This window comes from Plectropomus leopardus, chromosome 21, assembly GCF_008729295.1.
Source record: "Plectropomus leopardus isolate mb chromosome 21, YSFRI_Pleo_2.0, whole genome shotgun sequence".
In the NCBI taxonomy this organism is placed as follows: Eukaryota; Metazoa; Chordata; class Actinopteri; order Perciformes; family Serranidae; genus Plectropomus; species Plectropomus leopardus.
Genome location: NC_056483.1, coordinates 20,260,488 through 20,272,518, shown reverse-complemented (window position 1 = coordinate 20,272,518; position 12,031 = coordinate 20,260,488).

Here is a 12,031-nt window from a genome sequence, read left to right as displayed (position 1 = left end):
CTTCCTCCAAAAAAAGCTGAACTCGGAGCTGAAGGAAGCCACTGTCTCCAAACCGTTCAGAGCAAATAAACTCTCAATGATTAATGGCTCTTTAATTCCATGCAGCAAGCTTTATGGCCTCTGCGACATTACCGATGTCAAAACTGATACTGTGTAAAGGAAAAGCATGTCACTTCAACAAACAAAGAGGGAAACATGTTTTCTTTTTGTGTGGCTGCTTAAAGTTTCCTTTTCACATGCAGATTTATTTACATGCTTTTATATTTAGTGCTCTAATTTCCCTGAATTTGAGCTCTTTTAGCTCTTCTTTTTGAAATTCAAAGGAATAGGTCAACATTTTTGGTGGATAGCTTTTCTGCTGTCTTTCCAAAAATGACACCAGAAGATTCATATCAATTTCAAACTTATGAATCATGTGCGGAGCTGGAGTTGATATGCCAGAAAATCTTCTAATCCATGCAACCATGTGAATTACACATTTATACGACTAACAGGAGCACTTCCTAAATTAAACCCCTGGACGACAGAATAGCTTATATGACCGTTGACAGTCACAGTTTAAAATTTTGAATCTAAATTTTATTAGCACACAAGATGTGATAAAAATAAATAAACTACAACAAACATAGCAGGGATTGTGCAAGGTAAGACACCTGATGGGGCTTATAGTAAAAAACTTCCCCTCTAGAATTTATTTTAGCTATAATAAAATCAACAAATAAAAACACGAGTAATGTTATGAAACAGTTGTACTTAATGTTTAGAAAAAATATCAAGATTTGGCTTAAAATAGGTACATCTGTTGCTAAGGCAATGTAACGTATCTTAGAGCATTTAAGGTAATTCAAGTGACATACTACATTTTGTTGTTAAAATAACTACACTGACTTTTGCTTTCACACAGGACACAAACACTGGTCTCCTGAATGAGAGTCTGGTGCTTGTTTGACCCACCCACCACCAAGTGGACTTTTTCTACTATGTCGCCTGAATTCCTTCTTTCCTAATAATACCGTAATATCTACCACAGCCAATAGAGGTCAGTCAATAGAGGTGGTTTGCAGAGGCGTACAAAGCCAACACTGACTGATTGGGTTGGCAAGAATCCTGCTTGTTGGCTATCATGACTTCAGAACTCAATGAGGCTTGATTTGAAAATACTTACAACACTTGTAAAGAAACTTTGCTTCAATATTCTCTCTTAACTGACCTGAACCTGATGTTGAACCTTGCAGAGCACAGGGTAGACGCTGAGAGGAAGCAGCAAGTTTGTTTCAGGAGCCTGGCCGTTGGTCATAAAGCCACAGTTGAGTGTATTAGCTGAGCCACAAACCCTCTGAGAACAGAAACTGCCACTTTCTTTGGCTGGCTGTCTGACACAGGAACATTATTCACGAGAAATTAGAGGTTATGCCTCCACGCCTCGGCAGAGGCAGCAATTACGTCCGGCTCTGGCCTTTCTGGTCACCATTCAAGATGCGATGCTTCTCATCAGTTTATGAAAGGGATGGAAATAGTGGAGGGATATCCCTGATGTTGTTGATGCTGTCTTGAGGGAAAGTGTGGGCCCTGGCATCTGCCACACCCCTGTATCTCAATTTGTGTGTCTCACCATTGGCCTAACCTTCACCCTGTCCAGACTTCAGCAGGGGTTTCCCATAGGTCAGGGTGATGGATGCAACCACATTCGAAGACTTTATTACACATTATACAAGACTTATGTGGGGAAATATTCTTTCGACAGTCTTGAAAATCGTCTGTCCACATTTTGGGTGGACAGAGTAATAAATATATATATCGCTTATTTTTACAGTTATGCAGTCGTCCAGAGAGTGAGCTGTGTATTGTGATACTAGCTCAATTGTTTTAAAATGGAACAGCTCTTTTGAAGTTTTTTTTTTAAAGATCCCACGTCTCCTCTGGTGTTCTGCAGCAATATTTCATAAAAGAAACTAATGAACAGTAAAAGTTCTTTCCAAATATTAGAAGTGGCTTTCCGTCCCCTTCAGTGTCTAAGGACCGTTTTTTAATATAAAATATAAACTGTTGCACGGCAGCAGCGTGGTTTGCTTGCGATGCTGCCATTAATAACATGCGCGTACACAACGACCTCATAGAGCTCCATCCAAACAGAGACCAGCGCTCTCTGGTAGCCGAGGACGAGGGGGTGAACACGGCTTCTGTTCTCAATCTGTAAATTAGCTTTTATATCATTACAGCATGCTCACACCACCAGGTCTGTTTGAGTGAGCCTCGCGTGTCCCACTCACACGCTTTTTGCTGCCTCTCTGCATCTGTTTCCTTCCTCCAGTCGCTCACAAGAGCTCCCACTTTTGTACTTCTTAGAAGGTTAATGTGCTGTCCTGTGATCTTCTCGCATTTCTTGGTGAATTTTGAGGATTTTTTAATAATAGCTTTCACTGCACTAATGAATCCTGACTTTCCCCTCCATAAAGTGTAAATAACAAGCTGGCATGACAATAAATAAACAGAGAAATGTGTGGGCAAATACCACAGCGTCTGGGTCAAATTTCAAGGCTGCAAGAGTAATGTCTCCAAAAAGGTCTCAAAAATATTAATAATGCCCGTTATTCGTCATGACAGCTGTGGCTTTTGGTCATTACAAGCATTAGGCCTGTGATTGATGTGCATTCTCTGTGTTGGATTCTGAGTATTATGCTCAAAAAGATATTTTGCATGCACAAATATTATATTTTGTGCAGAAACCGTCAAGCAAACATTAATTTAATTTGAGCAAACAAAAATCCCATCTGTACTCATTGGTGTATCTACTCCTGCTGTGCATAATAACTTCTCGCAGTCACTGTGACTGCAAACATGCAATTAATTTATTGAGCATATAATTAATTTTTGTCTGCTCAATTAAATTATTTTTTGAGAGATACTCATTTCTATACAAAGTACAACGTGCTGGGGAAAAAACTGTGCTCAAAATGTTCCTAAATTTGGCAGTGAAATCAGTTCATTTCAGTAGAAATTAGCAGTTATGTTGCTCCCAGGGATGAAATGAAAATGAAATTTGGTGAACTTTGACCTTTGTTGTTCACCAGTATTAAGCTATCTTGAAAGTGCTGCTGACCTCTGTGACAGAAAAACCAAAGCTGCACCATCCAACACCTTTTGCCAGAGAGTAAAATCTACTTAAAGACGGTAATGCTCTTTAAAAAAAAAAAAAAATTAAATCAATGTATTAAATCAATCAACGCTTTGTCTTGTTAGTGCATCTAAGTGGTCACTTACCAAGCAAAGACAACTCTTTTTACTCCCTTCATTGAATGAAATGGTTATAATCTTAGAAATAAAAAGCGCAGTAGCTAGTTTACCAGTCCTGCGAGTAGTTATGATACCATGAAGCTTCTAGAACCACATATTTGCAAAGAAGCAAGGACTATCTTTACTTATGCTTTGACAAGGCCTAAAAAGCAAATCATGACACTTATTGGGGATATTCAATCAGTGTTGATGGCAAATGGAGTCACTTGAAGCATAAATTCCTCAGTGTGTCCTGTATTGACAGAGAAATCAGAGTTTGTCCATCGATGCTGGCAGTTTCTGCACGTACCAGGATGGATTGTATGCAAGCTCTCTGCAGCTCAGGTTCTGGAGTGTCCTAGGCACCAACCATATCCTCTTGTAGGGCTGCAGCCGCAACCTTGGCCGCTCTAACACGGCATTTCTTTGGCCGTATACGCTGCCTCAAATAAATACAGCTGAATATCTGAGTCAGTCAAAACACTGTAAAATGCATCCTCGCCCATAACATTCTCTGCACTTATATTTTTATTGATGCCATTTTTGCTGTTGGAAACATAGCTAGTTTGCAGTACAAGTGCAGAGAACAAGGACGTTCTGTTTTTGAGTGGCATCTAGTGCATGGCTTCAGGCTATCCAAAGGTGAAATCCAGCCCGTAGTTCTTTCTGCATCCAACTACATAACAGTCAAGTCAAATGTTTTCATGGGATGCGAGAAGGACTACAGATTTTGCAACAACGGACTCAGCTCTCTTGGTCTATATAGCACACACAGGAATTTATTGCTTCAGTTGACTAGCATTGACACGGACTGAAGATCCACATTAAATTTTCCCTTTAAGAACTACTAGTTCATACCCGGGGATATGTGCACCGCAACTACATTCAGACTTCAGGGGATGTGTACACCACAACCTTGTGCAGACCACAGACCTTTATACTGGTGCAGACTTTGCTACAAATACAAATTAACAGACTTAAAAAATATCCTTTGTAACAACATAGGTTTTCAACCGCTGTGAGAGAATGAAAAAATAGCTTTTTACTTATGTCATTCAAGCTGCAATTCCACCTGCAACCACAATGTAGTTTGCAGAGTGGTGCTGTCCGTGTTTTCACTCGTTGACTCCACAGGCAGAAGAAGACAAAGTTATTATTAAGTATTTTTATAGAAAACAGCCCCAGGCAAAGGTTGGATGAGACACAGTGCTTTGTCACTCTCTACCTATGGCAACTCTCAATGTCAGTGTGCAATTTCAGATTGATTGGGCAATCCATCAAATAGATGTGCGGACAGACTTTTCTTCATCTTACAGTAGGATGAGCCTTGGATTGCAGCATATCCAACAGTGAAATGTTTTTTCGTATGATTCTGAGAGGCAGACTGGGTTGGAGGAGGCTTCATGCAGGACTTCTGTTTGATTAGTCATCCTGGCTCATCCTGAACTGTTACGCCACTCAACATCTTAGCATTTCTAATGAAACAGTCTTTACTCACCGGATCTGATGTCTGTCTCTTGTAGTCAGTGTACGCTAGAAAGAGGGGGGGCGTTGGGGTTTAGGATATGCCTGTCAACCACATTAACAGATCATAGCTTTTTTTTCTGTGCCTGACCTTGAAATTGAGGAAATTGTGAAATCTTAGACCCCACTGCTGATTTGATGAAACTTGGAAGGTATGACTCTAGCTTTAATAAAATCACACTGATTGGGCCTCAAAAAGTAACTGCATCTTTTTTTACGGAGCGTGTTTGCAGTTATTTTTTGTATGCTGATTTACTGTCTTTCTCACTCTGCAACTTTCTTTGTAATGTGACATGCGATGATGTTCGGAGTACTTTTCAGCTTTGTGTTCACAAGAGTTTGTGCATGACCTACAGCCTTTCTGGACCTTTCCCTCTTGCACTTACATCAAACTGGAACGGAGAGGATACTGATAGCCAACAGGCAGTTAGATTCATCTGCAGACAGAGGATAATGTCTAGTAAAGATGCTCAAAAATGCCAAGTTCCTCACACAGCAGACAGTGATGAGTTGGCACACGCTCCCAGCTGCACAGCTGTGAACCATAAGCGCGGCCAGGTTTCCCCTTGCTGGATCGTGAACCAACCTGAGAGCTCCTTATGGCACCCCACCAAAAATTATATTATCCCAGAGTTTTCATCACAATCTTTTCATCAAGCTATCACAACTCTGGACCTGAGGGGAAGACATGCAACTGAGGGGAATAGCACCAAATCAACAAATCATCAGCACGGCATTATAGAACATCCTATTTAAATCTGTAACTGATTGCGCGCTTTGAGACATGAGCACAAAGTACAAAACTGTGGTAGATGCCGCCGGCTTGAGTTACTTCACAGAATTAAGAGTAATATTTGCAAAAGTGGTCAATTAGGCAAATGTTCAAAATGCATTTTTCCGCTTTGGTGTGGCGTTGCATCCTTTTTATGTGGCATTTTCTTCCATTTGACCCCTTCACTCCAATTTTTGCGACCTGCTTTAACTCTGACATTAATAAATGTCCTTTTTCTCCCTGCGATGCATAAATAACACCCCGTTCCAGTCTAGCTCACTGCTGTCTGTCAGATTGCCCAAGCACTCCCAAATACTTCAGGGCTTTGCAACTGTCTGCTCACAAAGAAAAATACCTGGACGCGCAACAACCAAAGATAACACGAGCAGAATTATCGTGGCAATGACACTCAAATAACGTTTTGCTGAAGTTCTCACACTGGCATTATAAATGACAAAGTTAGATATGTCTTTTTGTAATTCTAACATGAGTGAGTGGTTCTGGCAAGGGTTTTGGCGCACAAAGAGCATGCTTTGTCTGACTTTTTTCGACTTGGATCGGCAGAGCAAGAAAATCAGAGGGTTCACAATGAAAGCATGTTCTCTGACAGATGTATCCATCACCTCCATGTACACTGGATACTGAACTGGCATTTCCTCCCTGTCAAGTACTATGTGCCTGTGTAGTAGCCATTTGTGTATTCTTGGAAAGCCATATTTAGACAGACAACAGAGGATGGGAGGGTTAAAAGAGTATTGGGTGTTCCAAGTTGCAATTATTCCCCACTGTAATTTCAAGCAGCAATTCTAGTGACTTCTAATGGCACTTGGTTTTGACTCTTGATTATTTTCAGTCGACACGGACAGACAGCAAACGTTTCAACTCGCTGATTAGTGTCCCAAATGTTTAAAACCCCTCTGAAAACAGTAATTGGGTCATTTTAAACAACCTGCAAATTTTCTCCTCAGTCACATTTTCCACTGAAGCTGGCAAACTATTGAACAAATATGTCTGTGGCTTTACAAGTAGTCCGTGTGCTACAGTATGTAATTCCAACTTGGTTTACACGGTGAAAATTAAGTCCAAGTCTGGAGTGAAAACATCATTTTAAATGAGGGGGCAGATTATGGGTGCAGAGACTGGGGTTTTAAAAAATAATTTGGATTGTAATGGCGTAAGGTGTTGACATTAAACTAACACTGATTTCAAGTAATGGCCACCTTTCATAGCCAGATCCTTTAATACACATTGAATGATGAGGTACCCCTAGGCAAAAACAGGGTGTTCACTGCTGGATCTGTGATGTGAAACGAATGTCTGTTTTTGAATTCTACATTCACTGCCTCAAAAGGGCACACAAGTCCATTTGAGGTTGTGCAATGTTGGTCTCCATCTTCTGCTGCCTCTCTACTACAATCTTTTATTTATTAATAAGCAGAAACATTTAATTGCCTCCGTAAGTAGTGTGTTTTCTGTAGAGGGGATCAGAGTTAAATTGGAAGTTTAAGGAGAAAACAAATGTTATGAGTGCAAGGAAATAAAACTTTCACTACACCCGGCCAGACCAAACCCACATACAAATGAACTCCAGTGGATGTGATATAAAACAATGCAAGACTGAGTGTCATATGTATATAAAACATGTACAGGGATTAGATGCGAGAACATGCTCCTGAAATTACACTGACGTAAAGCATTTCAATTAAATCGTGTTGGACGGGGGAGGAAGGGTGACGTTAAACTGAGGTTTCCTTTCCGGGCATTATATGAAAACGAGGCTCCAGATGTTGGGATAGGCTACAGAGCATAAGATGTCTGATAAAGTGATGTAAATTAGTATAAGAATGTGCTGGAAACTTGGCCTTTATTAAAGGGGTACCCCACTAATAACACTAAAACAAAGACAGGTAAATAACAGATTTAAAAAAGATAAAAATGGGCACAGGCCAACATATCCTGACTTGAAACTGTCCAACACATTCTCATCTCAACGTTGAAAACTGATGCTTGGTCAATTGACTTCCATGTCACATGACGCGAGTAGAATAGAGTATCCTCTATGTCTGTTGTTGACATTCCGGTATGCCATGTCAATTTACACCTCTTTAATGCATTGCATCCTTTCAAAGTGCATTTCTGTTTTTACAGGAAATGCACAGTGTCTCTCTGTTAGATGCATATAGTCATTTTCAACTTACAAGTTTTGGTAAAACATCTTGTATTTACATTTCTTTCCTTGTGCAACAAAAGCATGTGGTTAGATTAAAAAAAACAAAACAATAATGGCTTGGCTCAGTATTCATATGGGAAGCAAACAGCAAGCTCCTGGGTGAAAGTCTGGGTATTGTTGGACCCATCCAACTCTCCTCCCACCCTCCCTATAGGGACTTTCCAGCTCCTTATATTACGTTGTTACAGGTGGCGTTTCAAACTGACACTGCCTGATAGTATATTATACTGCCGGGAAAGGTGCCTTTTTGCCTCGTTGTCTGATGCCAAAATCACCAAACAGTGGTATTTAAAAAGCTGGGAATGAGAACCAGTCGTAATAGCATTTAAAATTTCGTAAAAATTAGCTCATTTCAGCTGAATCACAACAATTGACAGATTGTTTAGAAGGGTCAGGTAAATATGTGCAAATTTCCATGTCAAATTCAACTTTTGAATTTGTACTGTTGACCAAAAGCAACTCATCTTGACAGTGTTGAACTTAGAGTGAACTGAAAGCTATAATGGCCTATAAGCTGTGTTTCACTGTCCACTTTAAACTTTCTTCTGCCAGAATAAATATAGTGCTCCACAAATGAGGTTTTTAGCCAATGAGACAGGAGTCAGTGTTAGCTACAAATAGCCTATGTTTCTTGCATAAACAGTGTCCTGTTAGCGAAGGAGCTAACAAGCCCTGATAGTTGGCAAGCTAGCAAGCTTAGTGAGCTTATTTCTCCCTCTTAAGTAACTCTTTATTGCATTTGATGATTTGCAACAGGAACACAATGGCAGCGGGAAGGAAATGGTCCAGTAAAGAGAAAGTAGAAAGAAGTTTGGAACGCTGTTATGATTTACTTGTTGCAGGCAAGTGCCAGGCTTACTGGCATGTTAGCTATTAGCTTGCAACCTGGTCTTACAGAAAGACATTAAATGACCTCAACCTCTTAACAAGGCATTACGTAGTGGCAGCAAATAAGGTGTTAAAAATATGTGAAAAGGAATCTGTATGTGCCAATAGAGCATCAATTAAAATCCTTTGTTATGGTAAACACACACAATCCATGGTTCAATGTCATGCAACGGGCGTGTCATGGTCTTAGGGTTTTGTTTTAGTTTGTTTCCTGTTTTGTTCTGGAAGTCAATCTCCTCATGTGGTGTCTCGTTTTACTTCCTACCTCTGTTTGTTCCCTGCTTGTTTTTGGACACACCTGCTTTGCATCAGTCTCGTTAGTCCTTACCTGTTTCAGAAATCTCCCCTGCACACCTGTTATGCATTAGTTTTGTGTGCTCCACCGTGGTGTCACCTACCCTTGTTGTCTTCATTATCAGTCAGTCCTTGATTTTCCCTCATTTTGCTAGTGCATGTCTGCTCTAGCTATGTCTTGTTATAAGCCCTGTATGTATAGGTGAGTGTTTTCCTTTATTTCGTGTCCGTTCGTCTGTGGTCATGGTCTCATTCCCTGGTTCACTTTTCCTGCTTGTTTTGGTCTCATGTGTTCCTGATTGGATTGCTTCTGCATTCATTGTGCCATCCTGGTTTGTTTTCAGTTGAGTTTTGGTGTTATTTCTTTTGTTCTTTGAGTTACATCTGCCTGCATCTTCAGTTTGTTGCCAGGATGTTTTATATGTCTTTTACCAGCTACATTAACACTTGTTTGTTGCCTGATCCACCTGCTTACCAACTGCACTGCGTTTGGGTCCTTGTTTGAACGGAAACCATAACAGGGCGGTGGTTAATGTCATGATGCTATAAGTTGTATAAAGAAGGGAGAAGGTCCAGGGGGTAAATGGGTCAAATAAACACAGGACTTCCACCCAGGAAACCACTATTTGTGTCCCGTCAATGCTGACTTATATTAACTTCACATATTTTAATTTTTTACTTAGTTATGTAATGTTGCATGACACGCTTGCGTCACTTTACAATGTACTTAAGTTCAGCACATAACAAACACTTACTTTAACCACAGTTTTATTTGCAAACCTTACCAAGTAGTTTTGGTGCCTAAACTCAACTGTGCTTCCAATTTTAACACCATACATGCCATCACAGCATAATTAAGAGGTTGTGGTCATTTCATGTATTTCTGTGGGATCACGTTTTACTTTGCTGGCGACAGTAGTAGCTCTGGGAGCTAGCTCTACATCACCAAGTTTCTAGAGCCACATATGTAAGGAAGACACATTTGAACTCTGTTGTCACAAGCCATTTAGTCTGTCGAATGGGTCATACTCTAAAAACACTGGATTCTTCTATTAAATGAGACATTTTGATAGGGGCCTTTTATTGACCCTCGCTGCATGGTAAATACCAAATTTTTCAAACTTCACACCTCCTGTTAATAAACAGACTTCCCATTATTCAGCTGAACTTCAACAACTTAAAATCCAGGCCAAGATAATCCTACTAACAGCATGCTATGACATGATCAGAGATACTTTCTCTGACTTAACAAAGCTCCTCTACAGCCACAGAGAACATTATACAACTGTTTTAACGGGCTGAATTGTAGCTACTGTTTATGAGAAGACACCTGACTTTGATGGGTAAAATTTGGGGGAAGCCTCTAACCAGAAATCAGACAGTAGAATATGTTTGTATTGATGTTTTTCACCATTTATTTGCTTTGGATTTAACTTCAGAATGGAGCTGTACCCCATGGTTCTAAAACATAAAAGAGAGTCAGGTGTCATATGAAAGTCTTTTCCTAACCATTGCAAGAGTGAATATCTGAGCTTCTGTATCATTTGAGCTCCAAATTGCCAATATCTGCACAGTGTCTAAGCTGTCTGCAACTTCAGACTAGAACTAGTGGTATTGGTGCCAAGCTTCAAAAACCATTATTTGGTCAAACCCAAGTGACCAGTAGAGCTACAGAAATTAGAGGACAAAGAAAGCAAATGCCAGTTTAATTCATGAACTCCAGCCTGAGATGAAACAGAGCTGTGTACAGGGGATGCCTGCAGAGTCCTTGCTACCAACCCCTACAAAGCAGGACATCATGATTAATGTCAAGCTCCTACCTGTTGAATCGTTTTGTACGCCCACACTGGACAACAGGCAGGAGTCTCAGAGATATAGTGAGCCAAAGCAGAGGCTTTGGAGAAGGTGGATTAAGATTAAAGAGATGCTTGGGACAAGTCCATATTTTCCCATTCCTAGTGAAGGGAAGGTCGTTACAGGTTCAGATAACAGAAAAAAGGTCGTTGGAGGTAACAGAAGTTCACTTCAGGCGAGAAGAAAAACATACATATTGTGTATAACTTAAGCAAATAAACCTTCCCCGACCTTAATTAAAGTGATTACATGACTGGGTCACTCATAGCATGTTTGCACAAGCTGTTAGTAAAAGTTAACTTCCCCCGTTAAATGAAAATAAGCACAAATAAACAATAATTACACAGATCCCTAACCCTTCATATGGCTCTTGCTGCTTAGTCACGTCCTTGGAATCACTACTTTGGATAAACCCCAAAGGAACACACAGCTGAGGACCTCAAAAGCTATGACTCATAAGCCCATAATGTGACAGCTTTTATAATGGAAGTCAATGAGAGGGTGCATCAGGAGTAATCAGCTGTGGCATGGCTATATACAGTTAGAATCTCTCTTTTTTTCTGAATTTCACCAAAACCAGCTTGGTTTGTGTTTTTATCTGATGGAGTAATTATCGTTGCAGCCAAAGCATTGGTGTGGACTTCAGCTTCAGGCATCTTAAAGAAGAAGATGTCCAACAAGAAGAAGATGGGCAGCTTTACTCAGGTATGCAAAACTAATACACTTACTCTAAAGTGTTCTAAATCTAATATGGTAAAAATAAGTCTAAAACACTTGACACAGCACCATTTAGGAATAAGATAGGATCTTGCAGTGAGTTAACATGATACAGTCTTTACAAGCATCCACAACAGGTTTACTGCACTGTAAAGTATGCCTGCAGCAGACAGTTGGTAATAGGTTTAACTCAGACTCCATGCACAGTGCCGGGGCTGTAAAAAATATCCAATCCACCGAGTGACTTTGTTTCAGAATTGCAAGACTTTCCTCTGTATGAAAATGTACAAATTCTGCTAATGTGGTCAGAAAATGCTACTGGTTCCAGTATTGTTTCACTTGGCAAATTTCTTTGACAGTACAGAGATTACACAATACTTTGGCCCCAAGGTTGGAATTCCAGGTTGGCAGTCCTTGGGGCCCCAGACCTCAAATGGCCCCCAAAACAATATTCACTGCATGCCAGAGTGTTTTTGCAT